Here is a 25,389-nt window from a genome sequence, read left to right as displayed (position 1 = left end):
TTGCCCGTGGCGAACCCGCATGGCTAAACTGAGACAGTTCTGTACCTGCCTGAGGGTATGACGTTTGCAGCTGCAGCAGCTTTCTTGAAAGGTAAAGGGGACACTTACCGTGACGAAGCGCAACATATCCTGGTCGGCAAAGACCTGCTTCCGTGTGCGACTTCAGGAAGAAACCAAGGTGCAAGTCTCATGCGATAATTGTGTTCCCAAAAAGTTGTAAATTAACCAGACATTTCGACGAAAATTTCTGGGCTCCCTTGACGGCCATTTTGCAAATATAAACTCAGAATAGAACGTTGTTAAAGAATGGGCTTTGAAGGTGTAGGCAACGCGTTCCTCCGAAACGTGGATAAATGTTTATCAGACTACACGGCGTCATATTTTAAAAGAAAATCATTTTCCATTTTCCTTACATGTTACTCCTTTGGTTTGACAGCCATTAATTCGCATTGAATAATACGTAATTATCTTTGCTTAATATTGGCCTTATAAAGTTGGTTGTTTCACCGAGGTAAAGTGGTCGGAATGTGAGACTGACTACTGATTTCCGACCAATGCCAAGGATATGAGTGGTGCCTTGCCAAAAGCGTGCTCAGAAGCATCTGTATTTTGAATATTTCTTGAAACGTGGCGACTTCCCCTATGCTATGTCGCAACCACACAGGAATTCATAACCCCAAATTTGAGGCACCATGCTTTACACAATGGAATGGACATTTAATAAATCAAACGGAACAGCGAAAACAATTTAAGGCCTTTGAGAACCCGTGAATCTCTGAAAGCCTTCCTCGTTGCACAGTTCCTAACAATGGCCTCTTAGTGTTGCATCACATTTCATCTCTTGATCAGTGCTGCGTGTCTTGTACTAACACGCCCCTGTGATTTCACGCGGCAACTTACCAGAGACTTGTGAGGGTGATGCTGATATCAAGGGAGGTAAGAGGGTCGCGCTATAGCTCAGGCGGTTAGTCGCTGGCTTCCCACCGCGGCGGCCCGGGTTCGATCCCGGGTCTGGTCATGTGGAATTTGTGGTGGACAAAGTGGCGCTGGAGCGGGTTATCTCCGAGTACTTCGGTTTCCCCTGCCAATCTTCATTCCACCAAATTCTCCATCTTCATAAGCACCCGGGGCAGGCTACAATAGGCCAATCAGTGGCCGCCGTGCCGAGTGGACCCAGTTGAACTCCACCCCCCACTAAGAGAATTAAAAAAAGAAAAAAAAGAGGTAGGAAACAGCAATTCTTATGAATAGAAAATATCCTGGCCGTATTTACTATATGCCATGGAAGTTATACTCCACTCATTCCTAACCTCTGCACTAGACAGAGGTGAGTGATCAGCTTCACGCCCCTGCCGCTTTAACCCCGATAAGATAGACTGGAATAATGTATGTCTTGCTCACGGATTCAGACCTCATTTACTGTTTCTTCTAGCCTAATCACTCAGTTAAGCACTACTCCGTAAAGACATGTGGGACTGGAGGTGTAGATCCACACATTCTTAACTTCGGCACTGCACGGAGATGATTATTCAGGTTCAGACCCCTGTGGAGTACAGAAATATCTTTTGCTCCTAACAGAAATGGATCCTCAGATGCTAAGTCATCCAGCCCTTAAAAGACCCAGGTGACTAGGAGTGTGTATGTATGAGGGGTGGGCCACAATCCGGCCCCTGTGCTGGGAGTAACTCTCCATCCTTAATCACCTTACCAGAAACCCAAATCGCAGGGATGCTTCAGTCGGTATAGCGACCGGTTTCTTTATGGATTTCCGGCGTTCGATTCCAGGCAAGGGCAAGATTTTCCTCTTCTTCACAGCGTCCAGACCTGATCTGGAGCCCGCCCAGTCTGCTGTTCGAAGGGTACGGCGCTATTTCGCCGGAAGTGAAGCAACAAGAACGTGAAGATGAAAACTCACCTCCATCTAGTGCGGAGGCCAAGAACTGTGGAACTATACCTCCACTCCCTCATATGTCTTCATGGCATAGTACTTAATTACTCGTACTTATCTATGTCAAGGTTAAGTTCACCAGAAGGGAAGTTTGAGTTTTGAAGTGTGTTTGCCAACAGGCCCTTCTGCCGACCACAATAGCTCCAACTGGCAATCAACTTTTCACCCAGCCTGGCTCGACGACAGTGGCCCGACACGCCGATGCACTGAAAGTGTTCCACATCCTTTCAATTTAATAACCTGTAAGAAAAAGCACCGTCTATCTTAAGAAGCAATCTTGTCCCGTCTTCAGATAGACAATACACACGGTTTCCCTTCTCTGACCCGCGACCCCATTAAACATAGATGACACAAACGAAAGTTGGCCTCATCGGCTTCCTCCTTTCCAGGTGGTCACTGTCAGATTGTAAACATCGACACACCCGTGGCATGGTAAGTTTGTTTATTTAACGACGCTGACTGCTGCTCAGAGTATGTAACCTCGAAAGTTAGGGTTATTAGTGAAGTTAAATGGAAAAGTAAAAAGGCAAAGCTATCCCTGTAACAGGCCCTGGAGGCCCATAGGGTTGTGAGACTTCGAGACTCTAGACAATCGGCTCACAGATGGCGGTGAGGTTGTCAGTCTTATTCGCCGCCCGCCTTTCTCCCCCCAGGAAAATTCCTGGTACTCATTTCTGTTAGAGACAGTCGACCCCAGGGCCATAGTGCGGCTGGAAGGATTAGGTCAATTGAAAAATACAGTGACCTAATCGCGAATTGAACCCGCGACCTTCTGGCTTGTAACATAGTGCCCCAACAAACTGCGCTACGGATTACCCCACCGTGAGTGTTACACCACAACAGCTTTCTTCTAAATATTATGCTGGCATATCCTTCATGTTTTTCCAAGGTGGTGTTTTCCAACAAGTTCCCCACAAATGTTCCTAAATAGAAAATATCTGTATCTGCTCGGGAAGTGGTTCTTGTAAGTTGAAAAGGTAACTGAAAGTAAGTAATTCGCTCTAATTATTTAGTGACATCCTCAACAGGTTTCTTCGTGTATCGAACCCACATCACGGAGTGGCTGAACTACTCTCTCCTTGTTTCGATCTCATGACCCCAGCTCCATAATTTCGTTTTATTCATTTAGCCCAAGACAGGAACCCATTGCGGTTACTTCAGGGCACAGTAATGAAAGTTTGGGTTTCACGAACGACCGAGATTTTCCTTGACTGCCTGAACGATTATTAGCTCTTGATTTGATTCCCTGCAGGGATGAGAGAGAGATTGTTGCTTTTTCAATAGCGCCATGTCGTCCCTGGAGCACACCCAGCAACCTCTGCGGTGAGTACTGGGCGTTTTATCCTCGGAAGTAAACCGGGACGGGGCCGCGAGACTGATAACTCACGTCCATATAGTGCCGAGGTCAGGAATGGTGGAGCTATACCTCCACTCCTCCATATGCCTCATGACATGGTTCTTAATTACGTATTTAAATACAGGGACGACTTCGCCTTTACGTGGAATTGTTGAATCCAGTCCACGTCTACATGCAATTTCTTTAAGTCCATTTTAATATTTTCCTTCAATATGTGTGGTTGTCCCAAGTGATCGATTTTCTTTTAAATTTCCCATTAAATTTTAATACGTAGCCGTTTTTCTTGCCTTCTTCAGGATTGATATATGCCCTGATATTCTTAACCTTGAAGAGTACTATTTTTAAGATATGACAGAATGTAGTCCGACAGGTCACTGACATTTGGGAGGATGATGGCAGAGTGTGCCTCCGAAACGTCGGTCAGTTTCAGCCAGACTACATGTCATCACATCGCAGATGATGGTATATCGCTGGTTTCTTGCTTGGCTTATTGGAACCTGAAGATGGAGGCGACGTGTTCCTCCGAAACGTCAGTTGACATTCAACGGACTACACAGTGTTATATCCCAGAAGATAAGAACTCTTCAGAACGACCGCTGTGAGAACCTCATATCCTACTTGGTTCTATATACATGCGTTTTTCATCAGTGCCTTCAACTGGGGACAAGAGAGCGATGAGGGGAAATCCCCGCTGGGCACATAAGCTGCATGTGTACGCAGAAAGTGAGCTCTGGTGGCGGTTTTTTTTAACAAGTTGTGTGACGTGTCTGATACATAACGGCATCTTGCTTGGAACCGTTGCAACTATTAGTCTAGTGACCGGGAACACAGGCCTGTAGCTAACTCTACAGGCTCCACTTGTACATCGAAGCCAATCGCAAATTCTACGTAATTACTATACAGTCCTAACTAGAGGGCCGTGCCATAGCTCAGGCGGTTAGTCGCCGGCTTCCTACCGCGGCGGCCTGGGTTCGAACCCGGGTCAGTTCATGTGGGATTTGTGGTGCACAAAGTGGCGCTAGGGCAGGTTTCCTCCGAGTACTTCGGTCTCCTCTGCCAATTTTCATTCCACCGAATGCTCCACATTCAGCAACTGTCATCCGGGGCTGGTACAGTAGGCCAAACAGCAAGTGAACTCAGTCTCGCCCCATCAGAACAAAGCCTGAGGGCTGCTCCTTGAAATAGTAGCACCAGGACGGGCCGGAACTTAGTTCCAGGTTCATATAAATGGGTCTAAATCACGACATGAAGCCGCTCTCCTTACCTAACGAAAGTTTTGCACTTTTAAATAGAGAACTGAACCACAGACTGAAAGAGCGTGAGGTTTCCTTTAGACACGACGGAAACGAACCCTTTAAATTATGAAGAAAGAAAGAAATAGAAGAAAAACTGGTGTGAGAGTGAGACAGACAACATGTAAAGTTAAAGGGACGGAAATTTTTCCCCGGTTTATGGTACCCAGCCAATGTCCCTGCATCCTTCTGATGGAAGTGCGTTTGTGGGAGGGTAAAGCGTTGGGAAGAGAAAAAGGTAACGTTTTAGGATGTCGAATTTTTTATGAGTAGAGGACAAATTGAGTCTGGGCCTTTACTCCTTATGGTCGGAATTAATTTTGATACTAACGTTGGAAACCCTGTCTTAGAGCGAAATGTTGATGTTGATGTTTGTGGAGGCGTAGGGTTCATAATATTGATGCGTAATGTAGGATATATGCCGGTCACGGTAGCCGAGCGGTCTAAGGCATGTACTGCCTTCGCTCGCTTGGAAGCCGGGATCGTGGGTTCGAATCCCACTCAGGGCATGGATGTGTAGTTTGTGTGCGTTTTTCTGTGTTTGTGTACAGGTAGAGGCCTTGCGACGAGCTGATCACCCGCCCAAGGAGTCCTACCGAATGTGTTAGATCTAGAAAAACCGAAGTGAACGGAGAAGTTCATGGAGGTAGGCCTAGGCCCACTGGGGCTGTAGTGCCAAAGAAAAAAAAATTGTAATTATGAAAATAAAATTTAAGTTCTTTGTAATTATTGCTTGAATAACTCACTTTCGTTTTTTAATTAAACTTCCTTTGTGTTTTACAGGTGAGGAAAGCCCTAATATGCCACTAAAAGGTGAGCCTGTGATTGATTTATCGCTTATAGAGGTTTTAGAACGATAATTTTATATATTTTCATGGGGTTCGCCGTAGCGTAGTTGGTTGATGGACTGTGCTACAAACCGAAAGGTCTGAGTTTGATTCCCGATGAGGTGGATTTTTTAATTGACCTAATCCTTCTAGCCGCACTGTGGCCCTGGTGTCGACTCAGCCTCTAACAGAAATGAGTACCAGGAATTTTCCTGAGTGGGTAAAGGGCTGCCGGCGCGTAAGTCTGACAACTTTACCGCCATCTGTGAGCCGATTGTCTAGATAATGTGAGACCCTCAACGTCTGACAACCCTATGGGCCTCCATGTCCTGTTACAGGGATGGGTTTATATATTTTCATGCTAGTTAGTTTTGTTCTCATTTAGATAATTCATGTTGTTTGTCCCTATATCATCTTTATTCCTAATAAAATTAAACCTAATTTATTAATATTACAGTCTCTTAGGATATGACACAATATAATTCTGTAGATATATGCCAAGGTTTCGGAGTATTCTGGTGCCTCTTTCTTCAAGGACCACTATGCAAATGTTGATGCCCATCCCTTGAGCTGTAACACCACATCCCAGAATTCTGTTTTCATGAATTAAATTAATATTTAATTAATTCGGCGTTGTGACATAAAATGGAGTGCTTTGACTTCTGCGCCATCTGAAACCAAAACCATTACGTATTTGCATTACCACAAAACCTCGCAATAAAGCCGAGACCACCACAAAGGGTTAATTACGTTTCTAATACCATATCCATCTGGGGTCTGTTAGTGTGAACCACATGATCGACAGATAATTCAGCTTTGCGTTTTAATATTTTCATGTCAATTTTAAAACTGTCAATAAAGCCAAATAACTGATGCTCGTGCAGACATTGCAGTTCAGAGGTTTCCACAATCCGCTTTCTATCCCGTCTCTATCTTAAAAAAAAAAAAAATGAAAGTTGCCGCTGTAACAGGCCGTGGAGGCCCATACGGTTGCGAGACGTCGAGGCTCCCACATTTTGTACTCAATCGGCTCACAAATGGCGGTGAAGTTATCAGCCTTGTCAAATAATCGGTGTTCGGCCGATATTCGAAAGGGGCACGTTATAAATACGACCCTGAAATGTTACGACCTGAGCCAACTTGCAGCATGCGTACATAGTCGTATACAGGAAGATAACATTAACACAGACATTTATTCTAATAGGAGGACGTTGATTGGATTTAATTGGCTGAGGTCTGTGATCACTGGCTTTCTTTTGTCGACATTGCAACGAGTCTTCGAAGATAAATATTTTTAAATTTTCTTGACTAAATAAGCAACTAATAGTTCCTCAAAACGAATTATGTTCCCTGTGGTTAGTGAAATCGCCGATGACAATGGCCGGGCGGTCTAAGGCATGACTTTGCTCGCTCCGTACGCTGGGGTCTTGGGTTCGAATCCCACTCAAAGCATAAATGTCTGTGTGCGTTTATTCTATGTTTGTGTTCTGCGTGTGAGTAGCGGCCTTGCGATGGGCTGATCCCCCATCCAAGGAGTCTTACCGACTGTGTATAGGATCAAGAAACTGAAAAATCGGCCAGGGTCTAACAAAGTGCTGTAGAGCCATGGATAGAGTAGATACATAGTTAAACTCCAAGCGGGTACCTGTAAAGTTCTGGACTCGTATTGGGAGATGCTTATTTCGAATCTCGGTCCGGAATCCGCCTACTCTGACTAAGAACTTTCTTGGAATTCCTTGTTCCCTCCAGAGATGTTCTGATATGGTTGATTACACTAGAACCGCTTCCTACCAAATCCCTTCCAATTCGTCACTCATCTGTTACCCTGCTATTCGATATTAACATCAACTTAGTCTCAGTTGGATGGATCCAGTACTGCATCCTTGTATCAGCTTTCCCGTGACTTTTCCTGTCCTGCAAGCGGCGCTAGAATCGTGTTGCTGTACATCGCATCCGCAACCTTGTCTTCTGGTACGGCCTTTCGTTCCGCGCGTCCCTCCTCTTTGTGGAGCGGACTGCAGATCTGCGCAGGACTCTTAGCAAAGCGTGAAAATTCTATTCGTGTCAGAATCTTCTAAACCCAAGAAGAAAGACACCTTACGGTAATGCTATTTGCAGCGCAACGCCTCTCATTTCCTTGTTACTGTCTGTGCATTCTTCACAGGACGAGCACAAAAGAAACCCGTAATGGGGATGTCACGTATCTCCTTAAGTTTCATCTCCGAAACTTTTTGTCGTAATGTTCTTACGGTCTCGGACTGTACCATCGAATGAGAGGATGACTTGTGATGAATTGGAAAGGATCTGGAAGGAAGTGGTAGTGATGGCCGCGCCATAGCTCGAGCGGTTAGTCGCTGGCTTCCCACCGCGGCGGCCCGGGTTCGAGCCCTGGTCTGGTCAAGTGGGATTTGTGGTGGACAAAGTGGCGCTGGGGTAGATTTTCTCCGAGTACTTCGGTTTCCCCTGCCAATCTTCATTCCACCAAATTCACCATTATATAATCACCCCGGGGACTGGTTAAATAGGCCAATCAGTGGCCGCCGTGCCGAGTGGACCCAGCTGTACTCCCCCCCCACACTATGCGAATTAAAAAATAAATAAAAAACGGTAGTGACATGACCGAGACACTACTCCTGGATTTGCCTGAAGTAAATCACGAAGGCCCTTAGTGAGGAAAAGCACGTGTCCTGGTTTTTTTTTTGAACCTAAAATTTATAGTAATAAATTTGAGGTTTTCGCAGAGCTGAAGATTCATATTTTGCTCTTCTGGGTTATGACACCGTGTAGTCTGGTCGGTGATTATGAACATTTTAGAGAAATATAACGCCTCGACTTTCTTGGTAGGTAGCAGAGGAGGTATAAAAGGTAAAGTCATCCCTGTTCTTACCTAATTAAGCACTACGCCATGAAGGTGTATGGGGGCGTGGATGTACGTACTTTAAAATCTGTGAAGAAATAACGAGCTTTACGATAGCGCTAATTACGTAATCCCACCTTTCTTACATACACCTCCTTTTGTCTTTCATCAGATCCTCATGCCGCCTCACGCAAGTTTTGTTCCCCTGATCTGCATTAACCCATTACGCTCATAATTACACTTGTGATTATGGTTGGTCATCTTGTAATTATTACCGATCAAAACTGTGAGTAAAAGATTCAAAATTTTTAAATGGAAATTCTGCGCGGAACTCTTTGTTTGGCGATATTTGATGCTTATAATTTGTATGGGTTACTGGTTATGGTGCATGTCTGAAATAAGCATCAGTAAATAAAATTAAAAATGATTATTTCGAATTAATTTGATTAAAATTGAATTTCACAATATCGCCTCCCTCCGAGACATGCCCCACACCGCTCCGAGGCAAATAGTTTTACGAGTAATTTTAATTTGTAGTGCTTAGATTCGAAATCAACTTGAATTTGTTAATGAGTTGTCACATGATACGGGCTGTACCTATTTTCTTCGTTGCCCTGTTCAAGACATCCGATCCCTTTGCCTTCACTCAACGCTTTGCTAGGTTAAACAACTACAATAGTCTACACAACTAGAAAACAAATAAGCCATAAAAACTTCCAAGTACTTTCTAATACTTTTCTTGTCACAGCAACGGACGTGGTACCTATTGTAAGGCAAAGTGCGGTAATTGCTTTTTAACCCTTAGGTGCTTCCTAACCGTGTCTCGATGTCAGGACTTCTTAACTGCGAGTACCACATTTTTATCTTACTCTCAAATAATCTTGTCCCCCTTCTCTTTCGATTATTTCTTCTGCACTTTTCCTTCGTTCGATCGCGTGCCGACCGCAGTGGCCTGTAACCCAGTTATGGTCCCAGTTGCTTGCAGTCACACAACACATCCACTGCTGCTGGAGTTTACCCTGGAGACCGCCTTCGCATCTCGGTCTTGGTGTTCTGTTGCTTTCCTCATTTAAAAAAATAAACGGAGGCTTATGAAATCATATTTCTGTGTCTGTCCGTATGTGTGTGTGTAAGGTAAAGTTGTCCCTGTGCTTAACTAATTAAGGCATGTGGGGGAGTGGATGTATAGATCCATATTTTCTTGACCTCGACACTAGATGGATGTGAGTGGTCAGCTTCACGCCCCTGCCGCTTTAACCCTGGGGAAAGAACCCCCGGTGCCCATTCGAGAGGAGGTTGGGTGAACCCCAGAGCCGGTTTGGACGACATGGAGAAGAGGAAATACTTGCTCCCACCGGGACTCGAACTCCGACCCCGGCTCCCCCATATGTGTTTACCCCCCTTTTTAACCTCTGGACGCTTATGTGATTTATGAGATCCACGTTGCTTTCTGTCGATCTCTGTATTCCCAATAAATTTGTATAAGGCTTATGATATTACTTTGCTGTCTGTGTCCCAAATATTATAAAAAAACTATTGTAGTTTTTGCATTATTATTATTCTAAGTAACGGAATAATAAAAATATAAAATAATGTTAAAATCTTTGAATTTATTGAAACTTTATTTTGCCGACAGTAGCTGCAATAATTCTTTGTTTTATTTATTAATGGCGCGTCACATACCGATCAAAGTGGCTGCGCGGTCTAAGGCATGAACCGTCTTTGCCCGCTCGAACACTGGGATCGTTGTTTCGAATCCCACTCGAGACATGGATGTCTGTGTTTCTTTTATCCTGTGTGCAGGTAGCGACCCTCTCAAGTATTACAGAGTATATAACAAAAAAAAACTCTGTGGCTTTAGTCCGCAAGCGAACTATACCGACCGAGCGACCACCGCTTGTCGGAGAAGTTAGGACCGTCACTGTGGTCTAGTGGTCAGAGTTCCTGGTTACAGATCCAGAGATCCCGGGTTCGATTCCCGGCGCTACCATATTTCCTGAGAAGTAGTGGGTCTGGAACGGGGTCCACTCAGCCTCGTGAGGATAATTGAGGAGCTATTTCAAGGAAATAGCGGTTCCGGTCTAGAAAACTGAAGTTAACGGCCGTGGGGATTCCTTTCGCTGACCACGCGACACCCTATATCCGCTAAAGCTGGCAGAATGTGTGTAAGATTAAGAAGACTGAAGAAGCGAGCGGAGCCCAGCGAAGTGCTGTGGAGCCATTACTGACTGAATTAGCCGTGATCATATGGCAGAGCATACCGGTTTCTGTGACTCATCTCCTCTGTTCGGTTCTCCTCTTGTTAAGTGCAAAGCCGTACGGAATTCTGGCTCCGTGCCAGTGCGTAGTAAGACCAAGGCTACTCTGTGCTGACTTAATAGGCGTGTCTACTGACGAGAACTTTAACGAGTTCACGAAATATCCTAGTCACTTACATCGTATTCTTACATGTCAAGTCGTGTTATACTCCGCGAAAAAAATCATGAATTTCTGTTCGCAAAATGTAAAAATAATTACGATATGAGTTCATCACAGCAACGACTATGAAGAAGGCGGGCTTCTAAATTGGAATATTTATAGTCTAATAGTAGTTCACTGATGTTTCGGAGGTAATTATTGTCTCCATCTTCAGGGTCGAAAACCAAACTTGACTGAAACATGCGTACGTCACTTTTTGACAATGAGAAATGGAAGCAACCTCCGATACTTCAAGTTTCTACCAGATAATACGCGGCACGACGACTACTGATTGGCCTATTGTAGTCTGCCCCGGGTGATTATGATGATGGAGAATTTGGCGGAATGAAGATTGGCAGAGGAAACCGAAGTACTCGGAGAAAACCTGCCCCAGCGCCACTTTGTCCACCACAAATCCCACTTGACCAGACCCGGGATCGAACACGGACCGCCGCGGTGGGAAGCCAGCGACTAACCGCTTGAGCTATGGCGCGGCCTTTCTTTATAGTAATATCCTGAGATAGCTGAATCCAATCCACACCCTACAGTCCTGCTTTTATAAGATCTATTCTTATATTGTCTTCTATTCTGTATGTTAATATCTTTTAAATTTATTTGGAAAGAATACTTCTTGGTTTATGTAATGTGTTCACAGAAACAACTGACAAATGCAGGACGCATCAGTTTTCAGAGGCAATATTATTCGTTATCATATACAGATATAATTTTTGTTATGTAAGGCTTGTCACAAGGGACATGTTGGCAAATGTAATGAAAATTAAATGGTGATAAGGCCGTGTACAGATCTGTAGGATTTCATTGTTTTAACATGAAGCAGCTTGCTACAGAGAGAGAGGTTTTGAAATGAAGACAAACATTCGGAACGTCCCTCTCCGAGGGACTGAAGTTCAAAATGTTATTATTGATGTGTCCCTTTGTGTAACGCATTTTATTTATGCTTTTTGCCCCAGTACGTGCTGAATAGAACCAATATCCAAAGTTATTGTCAATTTTGGAACTTTTGTAAATGCTGGAGCAAATCCAGTGGAATCTCTCTCTGGCTCTACAACCCCCTGGTGGACCTTGGCCGCTTTTTAAGATTCTTAATCTGTACACAGTCGGTAGTACTCCTTGGACAAGGGATCAGCCAGTCGCAAGGCCGCACCTACACACAGAACAAAACAAAACACAGAATAAACGCACACAGATATCCATGCGTTGAGTGGGATTGAAACCCACAATCCCAGCGGTCGAGCGAGCAAAGACAGTTCATGCCTTAGGCCGCGCGGCCACCTTGGTTGGCGATCCAGTGGAATACCATCTGAAATTTCGAAGGAAAAAATTTGCATTTCTTACGTAAGCAGTGGTTTACGTCAACCGAAAGGACAAGAAATTCCGTCGCCCTCTCACAGACTCAAAAATAGGTCAATTTCGTCAAAACTTCGTCGTCTCAGTAACACTGTGACGGAAACTGTTTTCGGTGTAGTAATTCTTAAAGACAAAAATATTATTTCAAATACGATCTTTGGGTTGTCAAGGCGCGTTATTTCGAAGAAGCCCGACGTTGCGGAGAGGCATATCCTTTACGTTTTCAGCCTCGAAAACTAGACCGAACAGTAAACCGGCAGAAGCACACGGAGAGATGAGTTCTTGCTTGTCTTGCTTTTACACCCTGAAGATAGAGGTGGTGTTACTCCGAAACCCCTGCTGCTTCTACTGGTTTCCTGCTATTCTTACTCCTAAAAAAAGGAAAAGCTATCCCAGTAACAGGCCGTGGAGGCCCATAGGGTTTTGAGACGTCGAAGCTCTCACATTTTCTAGAAAAACTTCTCACAGATGGCGGTGAGGTTGTCAGCCTTACGCGCCGGCCGGCCTTTATCCCCAGGAAGATTCCTGGTACTCATTTCTGTTAGAGGCTGAGTCGAGCCCGGAGCCATAGTGCGGCTGGAAGGATTAGATCATTTGAGAAACCTAATAACCTCATCTGGAATCGAACCAGTAACCTCCTGGCTTGCTGCACAGTGCCATGAGAATTGGTAGTTGCAGTAAAGGCGTAAAGTGGCTCAAGTTTTGAGACGGTCAATCATTGTCCACGCCCAAAACTTATCGGCTCCGCCATCTCGTCCCTACGCTTGTGGCAACTTATCTCCGGTTCGCCCACCTTCCCTATATAGAATGATCACTTTCTTACACGTGTTGCGTTGCAGCAGAAAACGCTAAGAATCCGGATCCGCTCTGTACAGCAAACTGTCGCTCAGCGCGGGGCGTATGTCCCTCGAGACCTGCGCGTTAGGTTAATCCGCGATGGAGCAAACTTAATGAAGATGGCATTTCAGGAGAACATGCAGGTGTAACTGAAAAGTGAGGACAAATTTTGGTCTCGATTTGCTCATACCAAAGGTGAAATTGTCACTGTGCTGAACTAATTAAGCACTACGCCATGAAGACGTATGGGTGAGTGGATCTGTAGATCCACATTTTCTTGACCTCGGCACTAGTTGGAGGTGAATGGTGAGCTTCACGCCCCGGCAGCTGTACCACAGGGGAAAGGGCCCCCGGTACCCACTAGATAGGAGAATTGGTGGGCGCTAGATCCGGTGTGGACAATTGGATAATTGAAAATTCTGGACCATACCGGGACTCAAACTCCGACTTCTCGGTCGTCCAGCCTATAACCAATCACTATACACACACACACACAAAAAAATGCCATATAAACATGTGTCCGGAAACATTTCATTTGTGAATTATAGCTGAAAGCATATATTTATAATAAGTGCTCGGAATGTCCTCCATGAGATTCAGTGCACACCTCGACACGTCTCATCATGGACCGCCACATCCGTTCAGAGATGCCGGGGCAGTTGCGGAGAGTCTAAAGGCATCCACACTGCGATGGATTGTCTCTTACTTGTAACAGGAGCTTCATATACTCAAAAGCTTTTAGGTGTCCGCCACAGCCCCGATAGCGCAGTCGGTATAGCGATTGGCTAGGGGCTGGACGGCCGAGTGGTCGGATTTCGAGTCCCGGAAACAGCAGGATTTTTCTCCTCTCCAAGTTGTTTAGACCGGTTCCGAGGCCCACCCAGCCTCCTATCCAGTGGGTACGGCGGACTCTTTTCTCGGGGGTAAAACTGCTGGAGCATGAAACTGACCACTCCCCTCCAACTATTGCCGAGGTCAAGAAAATCCACTCCCCCATACGCCTTCATACGCCATCGGCCATGATGGGTGTTACTGACATCTCCACTATGCGACAGTGAAGTGCCTTTTGGTTGTCAACAGGAGCTGCATACACAAGGGTTTTACCTGTCCCTACAGGTAAAAATCCAGAGGATTCAAGTCAGGTGACTGTGGAGGCCGTGCGGTGTCCTCATCCATCGGCCATGACAGCCGTTACTGAGAACATCTCGCACAGCACGGAGCAGCAACATGCATGTACCACATTCGTACTCTTGCTGCCAATGGTACACCTCCCAGTAGCTCTGACATATCTTGTGACGGGAAATCTCGGTAGTGCTTGCCTGTAAGCCGATGTGACAAAGCGTGCAGGCCCAGAAAATACCAACAAGGACATTTTGAGCTGTTATTGTAAATGTAATGTTACAGCTGTAGCTCACAGTTAAATGTTCCAGGAAGTGGATATTCTTTGTAGGTTTGGTGTGTCGGTCTCTTGCTCAAATTTAGCTTGCACCTTTCAGTTACAACCTATGTACATTGTTACATACGCCGAATAGGACAAATCAAGTTGACTATACAAATATATATAAGCGAAAGCTGAACTATCCTAGCTTTCTAGAAAATATGTATGCTACTACTGCGTGTTTGGTAGACCGCGTATAAATGAATTTTTCTCGCTCGCCAAATAATTTGTCACGTTTACTTTTACGTAAGCAACCGAAACCGCGTTAGAAAAATCCGTTTTTAAGGACAATTTGCTATATAGCGTTGCATTTGCTATGAAACGACGCGTTTTCCGAACTTTATGTTATAGCGTACACTTCAAATGGTACACGCTGTAGCGAAGTTGGTTGAGGCATTATGCTACAAGCTGGAAGGTCGCGGGATCCAGTCCCGATGAGGTAGATTTCTTTTTCAATTCACCTAAATCTTCCAGCCGCACTATGGAACTGGAGTCGACTCAGCCTCTAACAGAAATGAGTAACAGGAATCTTCATGGGGATAAAGACTGGCCGGCGCATAAGGCTGACAACCTCACCGCCATCTGTGAGCCGATTGTCTAGATAATGTGGGAACCTCAACGTCTCATAACCCTATGGGTCTCCATGGCCTGTTACAGGGATGGCTTTACCTACACTTCAAATTAGAATCCCCTCATTGAAATATACTGTGAAACTCGATGAATGGTGACCTCTGTTTTTGCGTTCATGTACTGCAGAAGGCCAGCTTGAGTATCGTGGGCAGAAGTTGAAGTGGGCCGTGGAATGCGCGATAATTGAATAGTATTGTAAATTACATTATAATTGTAATGCATAATGTTGTTCATTGGGCGACATGCTCGCTTGCTGTCCGTTAGAGATCTCTGTTCTCAATCACTGGGCAACAGATGAAATTTGGAGCGTAATCGTGTGCGATTGGAAAGGGGGAGACAAACCAGGCGTCTGATTCTCCCTTCAATTATTTAGAAAGAAATCAAATTTTGAGGTATAATAAAATATACAAAATACTAGGACCTAAATAAATAAATAAATCAGCAAAGACAGCCTAAAAATGTATACTTAAGTTTTCAAACAAATTTTCTCTCTGAAGAATTTCGCATTCTGCGATGTGGCCCCGTGGAGATCTCGTGTAAACCGACATTTCGGAGGAACGCATCGCTTCCATCTTTAGGGTAGAAAAATCAGCGAGCTAGGAAATAGCTGGTTCGTCGCTAGCGGATTTTTCTACCCTGTAGATGGAGGCGATATGTTCCTCCGAAACGTCGTTTTGCACAAGATCTACACGGGGCCATATCCCAGAAGACGGCATTCTTCATAGTCACCGCCGTGAAAATCTGAGGCCTTAAATTTTCTCTCTTCTCGTGGAAGGCTGGTTTGACAGCCCACGCGAATCAACGAATTCGGTCATGAACGCCCAGGCTAGTAAGCATTGCTCAGATCCTGAATAATTTCCTTGTTTAAACCGTCCCCTCACTTTAGCGCTCTCCTTCACGCTTATTTTCTTAGTTGCTTATTTGACTACGCTCTGAAAAGCGACACTGGAGGAACTACTGGAATAAGAATTGGCAGGGGAAAAGCAAGTGCTGTGGAAAAAACTCGTCCCAGTTCCACTTTTCCCACCACGAATTCTACATGACCTGACCAGGAATAGAACCCGGTAACTATCCACTGCGTTACATTCCTCAAAGTGTTATAATGATATTACTGCTGGGTGCCGGTCTGTCAGTTTGTTGCCAGCAATTAGCGACCTTTCAGGAGTCGAAGGCCGTACGACAGGCAATCAGGCTGGGCTGTAACGGTGCTGTTGTTGCAAAGGTCAGTTCCTGCCCGAAGCCTACTGAGTGGCTCTATCACGTACTCTACACAACCGGGAGGTCTCAAACGTCAGCTCTTTCAAGCATCGTCATGTAATATAGTTAACCATTCTAAAGTCGGCCGCGCCGTAGCTCAAGCGGTTAGGCGCTTGCTTCCCACCGCGACGGCCCGGGTTCGAACCCGGGTCTGTTCAAGTGGGATTTGTGGTGGACAAAGTGGCGTTGGGGCGGGTTTTCTCCGAGTACTTCGGTTTCCCCTGCCGATCTTCATTCCACCAAAATCTCCATCATAATCACCCGGGGCAGGTACAATAGGCCAATCAGTGGCCGCCGTGCCGAGTGAGCCCAGTTGAACTCCACCCCAGACTAAGCGAATTAATTAAAATAAACATTTAAAACCCAGTGGTAACTATATGTACCGCCTGCTTTATCATTAAGAAAATTTTTACTTTCCCCACTGAGTGTCCTTATGTGAGTCTCACAGTAAATAGTGAGTATTTTCCTAAATGCCATGAAACGAGCTGTCTTTACGTTTTAGATGTATTTTTTCTGTAAGGTACGAAAAGTAAAAGGTACATTTGTCCTTGTGCTTAATTAATTAAGTACTATGCCATGAAGACGTATGGGCTAGTGGAGGTATAGATCCACCGTTTTCGACCTCGGCAATGGACGGAAGTGAGTGGTCAGCTTCACGCCCCTGCCTCTTTACCACCCGGTACTCATTCGGTAGGAAGCTGGATGGGCCCCAGAGTTGGTCTGGGTGTTGTGGAGAAGACAAAAATCTTGTTTGTGCCGCGGTGACGTGAGAAAACAAATTACTTGCAGCTGGATAGAAAGATATTCACTGTGGGCTCGGTATTAATGCTTCATGGAAGTTGGACAGACAACTGCAGCTAGACCGCAGAAAATTCCCGCTCTCTCTCTCTTTCTCTAAATGCTGGCTGCAAGTCAATATCCAGACCTCCCAGCGACTGCTCAGTTGAACACAAGTTTTCTTAGTTCACTCTTTCACTCACTCATAGAGCTGAACCCTTCTTGTGAAGCCCCCAATTGTGCAGCTACTCAAGAACTTCCCAGCGTTTTATGGAACCAGAAGGTTCAATACCGTGTTCACAAGAACCATCAACTGGTCCCTATCCTGAGCCAGATCGATCCAATCCATACCATCCCATCCTATCTCCCTAAGATCCGGTGGGCCCCTTGTCACCACGGCATGGCGCTTCCTCAGGTTGCGGATAGAGGAGACGCCATCCATGTATGGAGGGTAGATGCGAATATATTGAATAAGAAGTCGCGGACAGCCGACTAGAGATGGTCCTCCAGCTTGGGGGTTGGGCGTTGGGCTAAGACCTCCTCGCCGTAAAAAATATAAGTTTGTTACGAAATGTCACAAAGGGTCCCTGACCTGGACGGATTCTTTGGATAAACTACTTAAGCGAAAGAAAATGGATATGAGTTCTCACTTTATGGTACCTTATGTCACTTTTGTACGCATGAGCCAAAGGGCATTAATGTTTTAAATGTGTACTGCTGCCTCGCTTTCAGCTCTGTTTAAAGATAAGAACAGCTGAAGTCATGTTGCGAGCCAAGGTTAAAATCGTGGCTTTATTTCAGAAAGTACAATTCCCTGACCGAATTGTTTGGGATATTGACACCTCCCAGAAGATTGAAGACCGACTCCCCCTTCCTCCCCCCCAACCAGTTTTCATAACTGACTGTCCCTAATCTCCTCTTCGTAGCAACTCCATTCAGGAAATCACAAAGTTCCTCACACCGAACAGTTGTCTTCCTGTGTAGCTTGCAGTGAGAAGTGGGTGAACTCAGAAGGTAACCTGAAGGGCGTGCCATCACGGACACGTGACTCAGTACTTTATGGTAAAGCATTCAAAACCAGTCCCCGCTCTGATGTCGCAATTTGCTTCTGTACGTTCTATATAAAAATGTTGTCTAACGGTTAGAAGAAAGCCCTGAAATGAAGCAATCCCTGGTCGTCATAGCAACATATTATAGAGAGATTACACGTTTCATGATCGTAAGTAGTAAGTCACGAACGAGCGGCCAGTCTTTTGTTTCAATGTATCGTTTCTATCCTGTGAGTATTTATGATATTTTGATGTGCAAATATGAATTGTCGCATGCTATATGAAGGAGACGGTTTACAGTTTGATTATTTGTGCGTGTTATTTGTGGGAGATAGCGTCAAATATCTACCTCGACGTATCATTCGATAACATTTAGGAATGGAAAGGAATACGGAGTATAACGGGGGAAGATAATTGTACGAAAGCTTATACAACACATGGTGTGACTTACTGCTGAATTTTCAACGGGTGTTGCAGCTGAAAGTCGTCATTAAACAAACACAGGATCGTCGGATTTGATGTTTGATCGGCGGTAACTTTGAAGAATACTATCTTCTGCGGTGCGACACCGTATATTACGGTGAAAGTTCGCCGACGTTTCGGATAAACGTATTCCTTCCTTCTTCAGAGTCGAAGAATAAGCCAAATAACTATACAGTGAGAAACAAGTGGAGGGAGCTGATTGATTAGCTTACTATTCGAACCTGATGATTGACAATATTTCTCACTTCGAAAAGTCTTTTAAATTTTACAAGACTACACGACATAACATTCTAGAAGACAAATTTTCTTTAATTCAAGAATCAATTAACAGCAGTGAATTGCGTAAATACCCTACTGAGATTCGATTCCTAGGTAGTGAAATTCGTAGCCTGTCATTTTCCTGACCAAAAGCAGAGATTAAAAAAAATGTTATAAATTATAGAAGATTAAGGAAGACCGTAGATATTGGTAATGTACAGTACCGTACCGTATACGATATTTCCTTTGTGTATGGCCTTCATTCGCCGCTATAAACTTGCTTAGATTAATGAGACCATATCATGAGAGGTTTAAATGCCACCCTGTGTTCTTAGATACGGGATATTTGTCTCAAGTTAGACAAGATTCACTATATCAAGTCGCTGTATTTATTGCACACTTCTCGGGAAATGGCCATAAATCTAGCGTAAACATATATCCATTTCTTTTTATGACGGCTGTGGGGATAAGGAAAAAGAAAACATTGAGCATGTGAGTTCGTCAACCCGAAAAAGAAACTAGTCCATAATTTCAAATAAAATGAGGTTATGTCGACATCTATGANCTCGGCGCTACAGCCCTGGGTGTCTTGGCCTCCTCTACAACCATTAACACTAATGCACTAGTAACCGACAACTTCAAGAAAGCAGTCTTCTCGGATTTGGCACCGTGTATATGTGGTGTTAACCGACGTTTCGGAGGTGAAAACAATCTGCAGATTGCTTTTACCGGTTCTCACGGTCTTTTCGCTTGCGGATTTCATATATTTTTTCCTCCTACCCTGAAGATGGAGGCGATACGTTCCTTCGAAACATCGGTTAACACCACATATACACGGTGCCAAATCCGAGAAGACTGCTTTCTTGAAGTTGTCGGTTACTAGTGCATTAGTGTTAATGGTTGTAGAGGAGGCCAAGACACCCAGGGCTGTAGCGCCGAGTGGTAGGTAGGTAAGTAGGTAGTGTATTAGTGTTCCATAACAGAACAAAAATAATTAAGTTTTTAAACATTAGTTTAAATTACTTGGATTTCTTACGTGCATATTTTTTATGATTTCACCTGCCTTGGATTTTAACTTAAATACATACAATAATTTTAACGACATTTGACTTTAAATTTAAGGAATAAGTTTCATGTTAAACTGTAGCATTTAATTGTCACTGGTTCCAATGTTTATCCTTGGTACTTTTGACAGTACTTCGAAGTGTTAGCTACAGTACCAGTGATGGAAGTAGATCATTATCAGAGATACACTGCAATATTGAAAGTTAAACTTTTTCTCGGATGAAAGCAGTTATAATTTTTTTTTTAACATTCTCTTGGTGTCAAAGACAGCAATAATGAATCTCGATAATACTGTTGGTTGAAAGACAGCAATGATGAATGTTCAACATTCCCTTTGGTGAAAGAGCAGAGATGGATCTTGAAAGTTATGAAGATCTTCTGGCATCAGTTGACATTTTTATGATATATTAAAGAGTTAATTGAAGAATATCGTCTTTAGTGTTGTATCACCATGTATTTCAGAAAATTTCGGCGTTTCGGAGGAACATTCCGTCTCCATTCAATATCGAGAAGTAAGAATACATCAAGCAAGAACTCAGCAGAAGCAGACAGCAAGCATAACCTGCTTCTCTACCCTTCACAAATATTGTCATGGGGACCTCTAGTCAGACAAACCTTGTCCGTTTTTTCAGAATATTTCGTGACGGGTAGTCCTCGGCGACGGACGTGCCCGTGGCCGATTCACACGCTCCACAGCCTCCATGGTACCACTTCACAGTCGAGATGAAACAGCGATTGTGACAGCCGCTCCTGTCTCAGCAAATTGAGCATGGCGGTCCGATGGTCGGTCTGGGTATTGTTATGTCCCCTGATTGAAACACGCTACGGTCGTGCAGAAGGGAGGAAGTCGTAGTTTTGAGGGTTCCTCAGTGACAATAATTCGTACCATCTCGTATTATGGCACCATGTAGACTGGTAGACGCGTAATAAAATTTCAGATGAGAATACTGCCTTCATCTTCAGTATGTAGTCTTGTAAGTGGGTATGAACGTTTCGCATGAACACACTGCCTATATTTTTGCAATTTGTATTTTGGCTTGGTGCTTTGGAGTAGGAGAATCTACTGTATGCCGTATTTATTTTTTTCTTGCCTGAGTACAATCGCAAAATTGTATCGGTTCATTTGTTCATCCCTATTTCTCTCAATCGGTGCGTCGTAGAAAGAAATTGGTAACGAGATGTTCTCACTTGGAGAATGAACTTATAAAAGTTATTAATTAGGCTGCCACATGTATGGTTTCGAGTCCAGGTTATATTACTTCATTATTTCCTTCGTAGTGTACCGGGGCTCTCTCCCCAGGGGTAAAGCCGCGTGAAGCTGACTACTCACCTCAAATTAGTGCCTAGGTCAAGGAAACGTGGATCTGTACATCCACTCCCCCATACGTCTTCATGGCGTAGTGCTGAATTAGTTGAGTACAGGGACAGGCTTACATTAACCTTTACCTTTCCTCCGTAATAAGATCCTAACAACAATAGATTCTTTACGACAATGTACGAGCATGTAAGATTCTCATGTTTTTCAGTAACTATGGTAACGAGACAACAATTGGGTTCCTATGACACTGAATATGTAAGCTTCGTATTTTACATATTAGCCACGGCATGTACACGTGTTCACACTAAATTGTGGCATGTTGCACACTAGAACTAGTTTCTGATGTGTCAGGGCACGTTTCTTCTTTCTTTCAGTTGGGGGAAGCTTGTGTTTTACATAAACCCAGAAGACACGGCAACCACAGTTACAATATGTTGCCCACGGCTTGAGAAACGACAACATGTTTTATATATATAATTTTTTTAACTGAGATGAAACGGCGCAAGAGGAAACGGCAGGGAGATATAAGCCATGGCCTTCACCGGAAATGCAAAGAACCTTGCAGATATCGACTGCGGAAGTCTGGTAGCGCAGAATCAGTTGACCTGCTTGTCAGAGGGTTCCGACAGCGCTGCCGGTGTGACACAGCGTAATGATGTTTATACAAAACATTTTTCGTCGACTAACGATTACTGATGTCTTCTTTTTCAGATAGAAAGAGAACGGAAGTGGCATGTTGCATGCAAAATGAATCTGCGCATTTCGAATAATTTGAGATTTAGCCCACATCATTTTGACGTAAATCTATTTAACCGTTTAAAGACTGGAAAAAGTTAGAGGAGGAAAAGAGGGTGGTGTGTGGGGGTAGCCAGAGATACTGCATTTAAGGAGGCAGGAACAGAAATATTAGCTATTTTGAAGGTTCACAGGCACTGCCCGCTTGTCCTTCTGTTGGAGGTACTTTTGAGGAGGGAAGATGAGTTAGGAAGTGAAAAATGATTGTTTAAGGGCAGAAGAGATAATATTAATGGGGCTTTACTGCGTATCATGGGAATTAATTTTTGACATTAGACCTGGAAAGGCCGCATTAGAGTAAAAATTATATTTAACATTGGAAGGGCTACGTGAGGGCGAGAATCTGATGTTACCATTATGAGATTTGCATGCGGAGCATGCAGTGCGACGTGGAATTTGAGTACAAACATTGCATTTGTTCCACGACTGAGGAAGACCACGGTAAACCTTGATCGAAATGGCCGGTTGCAGGACCCTCCAGATGCAAACTTACTTCCACACAGTAGTTCCGTATTAAATACACGAACCCTAACATTAGTCTCCATCCGGTTGTTGAAATTTTTAGTAAATAATATATAAGAATTAAGTCCGTACCTCACAGGAAACATTACGTCTCCGCTACAAAGCCCAACCGGTTAATGCTGTTTAGGGAAACAGTCTCTGTTTATTTAACAACCATATATCGTGTCCCATACATCTCATCCCTTAATCACACAGACAATACAATTTTTAAAGAGATCTGTCGTCTGGGATATGACGGCATATATCTAGAAAGAATTCACTGACGTTTCGGAACAAAGTATTGCCTCGATTTTTGAGATTGAAGAATGAGCGAAGCAAGAAATCAGAGCGTTCCCGCTTGCTGGTTTCTTACTTAATTTACTCTTCGAACCCTCAAGATAGAAGTAGAACGTTCTTCCGAAACGTCGGGGAATTTCTGTCAGACTACATGGGAACACGTCCGTGAATGCAACACTCATCGTCCTTGTGAGAACTCAAAATCCAGCGCGTTCTGTACTGTACAGCGGCTGCTGTAAGGTTATTGTGAACTCAATTTTTAAAGGAAAGTGCGGTATGCAACTTCGTTAGTGTTTATTATGCAACGTTTAGAGAATGCGACCAAGTAGTAGGAGTTTCTTTTGCACAACAGAAATTCAGTAGCACAGAAGTGGTTTTGTTTCTGACCACATCAGGATCATGTCTGTGGTCTGCCAGCAGTCATGCGTTGTAGAGAGCAGTTTTTGTCAACTGGTGGGACGTGTCCCACTGCTGGGGCCTGACAGTTGCCTCGGTTGAGGCGTGAGCTCTCTAAAAATATATGTTAGTATATTACAAAATGTACATCGTTTTAAAAATACACTTAGGTTCTCAAGGGTTGTGACGATGCTGTTTAACGCTCGGGATTACTGTGTTTCTTGCCTTCGTCCATCGTCCGGTATTCTAAAGAACGCTCCATTTCGGAAACTGGATCTGTCTCCTTCAGGTGAAAGTGGTGGAAGACAACTACTCTGTTGGATTCGTTATATAGAGCTAACTCTAATCACTGAATGGAAATGGGGGGGGGGTTAGACGGAAAGAGCTGAAGTTTCCGAAACTTTGTGATCTTTAGAATATCGCAAGATTGCCGAAGTACAAAAATCCAGTAACACCAAAAAGAAACTTCTTAGAAAAAAGACAAAGACAGTGATAGGATTATGGTCTTTTTGGTAAAATGACAGATTGGACCCGAGATTCAAGAAGTTTAGAATCATGGTATAATATGTGTCATAACAATTGAGATAATTGTTGCTAAGTATTTACCAAACTACACGGCGTCTTATATTAGAAGGCCACAATATGAATCTTCGGAGAAGGGAAAATACTTCTATCATGAAGACAGAGACATTTTATTCGCCCGAAACTTTGGCCATATCCTAGAAAATCACAATATGAATCTTTGGAGCAGTGAAAATTCTTCTATCCTGAAGACAGAGGCACTTTGTTCAACCGAAATGTGGTATCCTCTTACTAAACTATATGTTATAACCCGGAAGATCACAATATGAACCTTAACTGCCGTGAACATAACATCTATGGATGGATGCAGTTCATCCGAAATTTTGGTACCCACTAACAAGATATATATAACCCAGAAGACAGAAACAAGAATGTTCATTGCCTTAAAAATATTTATACCCTGAAGACGGAAGTAAAATATTGTATTACAAGACTACATTTCATAACCCAGGAGAGGACAGTCTAACTTTGAAATTTATCTGTGCTTTACCCTCCGTGTCAGAGAAAGCGTTTCGTGTACTAGTTACAGGGACGTGTGACTGCCAGCCACGAGACTGAGTGGACAAGACAGGAACTCTCTCCTAGACTCTTTTGTGCTGTAACGGAGACGTCGCAAGTTACGTGAACAGGACTGTACGTCACCGTTGCCTGCTCTGGATAAAGTCCCACATTCAATATGAACTCCTTTGTGCATGTGGCCAGCTGTTCTCAACGGAAAACGGGTCAAGTTGCTACTGTTGACCGAAACGTCTGGCGGATAACGGAGTATTATACCCTTTAGCGTATTTGGTCGAGGCACAATGCTACAAGCCGGAAGGTCGCGATTGATTCCCGATGAGGTCATTGGATTTTTCAATTCCCCTAATCCTTCCAGCGACACTATGGACCTGGAGTCGACTCAGCCTCTAACAGAAATGAATACCAGGAATCTTCCTGGGTGTTAAAGGGCGGCCGGCGCGTTAGGCTGACAGCCTCACTAGACGGTTGTCTAGAAAATGTGGGAGTCTCGATGTCTCACAGCCCTATGGGCCTCCACAGCCTGTTACAACTGAAAAATTCTTCGTATGCTTAATTAGACACTGCGATATGAAGACACGTAGCGGCTTGTAGATGTAGCTCCACGCATAATTAAACCTGTCAATAGCTGGAAGTGAGTGGTCAGCTTCACGCTGAAGCCAGTTTATAGCAGGAAGATAAGCCCAGTAACCGTTAGGAGGCTTGATTGTCCTGTGAAGAAGAGAAGAATCTGTCATTTCTGGGAAAGCAACGAAATTACAAAACTAGCGACTGATTCGATGATATAAAACATCTATCTAACAATTTTATTTTGTTCTATACANTTGTCCTGCATTTTGGTGACGAGGCAGCAACATATACTTAGTTTTCCTTGTGTTTACTTGTAGACCAACCTCCTTACCAGCGCCCATTAAATTTTCTGTACTTTTCTTTATAATATTTACGTTATCACCCAATAAATATCAGCATAGACCAATGTATATGTCCCAATCGGTTTGTATGCTATTATATACTGTGACATGAAGCATGAAGGTCAAATTAGTGGAGGCAGAGGATACTCCATTGCTAGGCAACGGATGGGTGA

General features: G+C 43.9%; 1 protein-coding gene across 2 annotated transcripts in view; it reads left to right on the top strand.

The window, feature by feature from the left end:
* Positions 1–25,389, top strand: part of LOC111872405 — a 184,875-nt gene that overhangs the window by 66,873 nt on the left and 92,613 nt on the right. Inside the window, exon 1 of one of the 2 annotated variants that reach the window (XM_023866265.2) lies at positions 9–91. The exons of the other annotated variant lie outside the window; for it this stretch is intronic. The gene's annotated coding sequence lies outside the window, so the exon portion shown is untranslated. Of the gene's footprint in view, positions 1–8; positions 92–25,389 lie in introns of those variants that run through there. 2 annotated transcript variants of the gene reach the window in all.

The sequence above is a fragment of the Cryptotermes secundus genome, unplaced genomic scaffold (assembly GCF_002891405.2).
Source record: "Cryptotermes secundus unplaced genomic scaffold, Csec_1.0 scaffold247, whole genome shotgun sequence".
In the NCBI taxonomy this organism is placed as follows: domain Eukaryota; kingdom Metazoa; phylum Arthropoda; class Insecta; order Blattodea; family Kalotermitidae; genus Cryptotermes; species Cryptotermes secundus.
The sequence above is the reverse complement of the archived record's forward strand: the minus strand, read 5'-3'. Positions and strand labels throughout refer to the sequence as shown.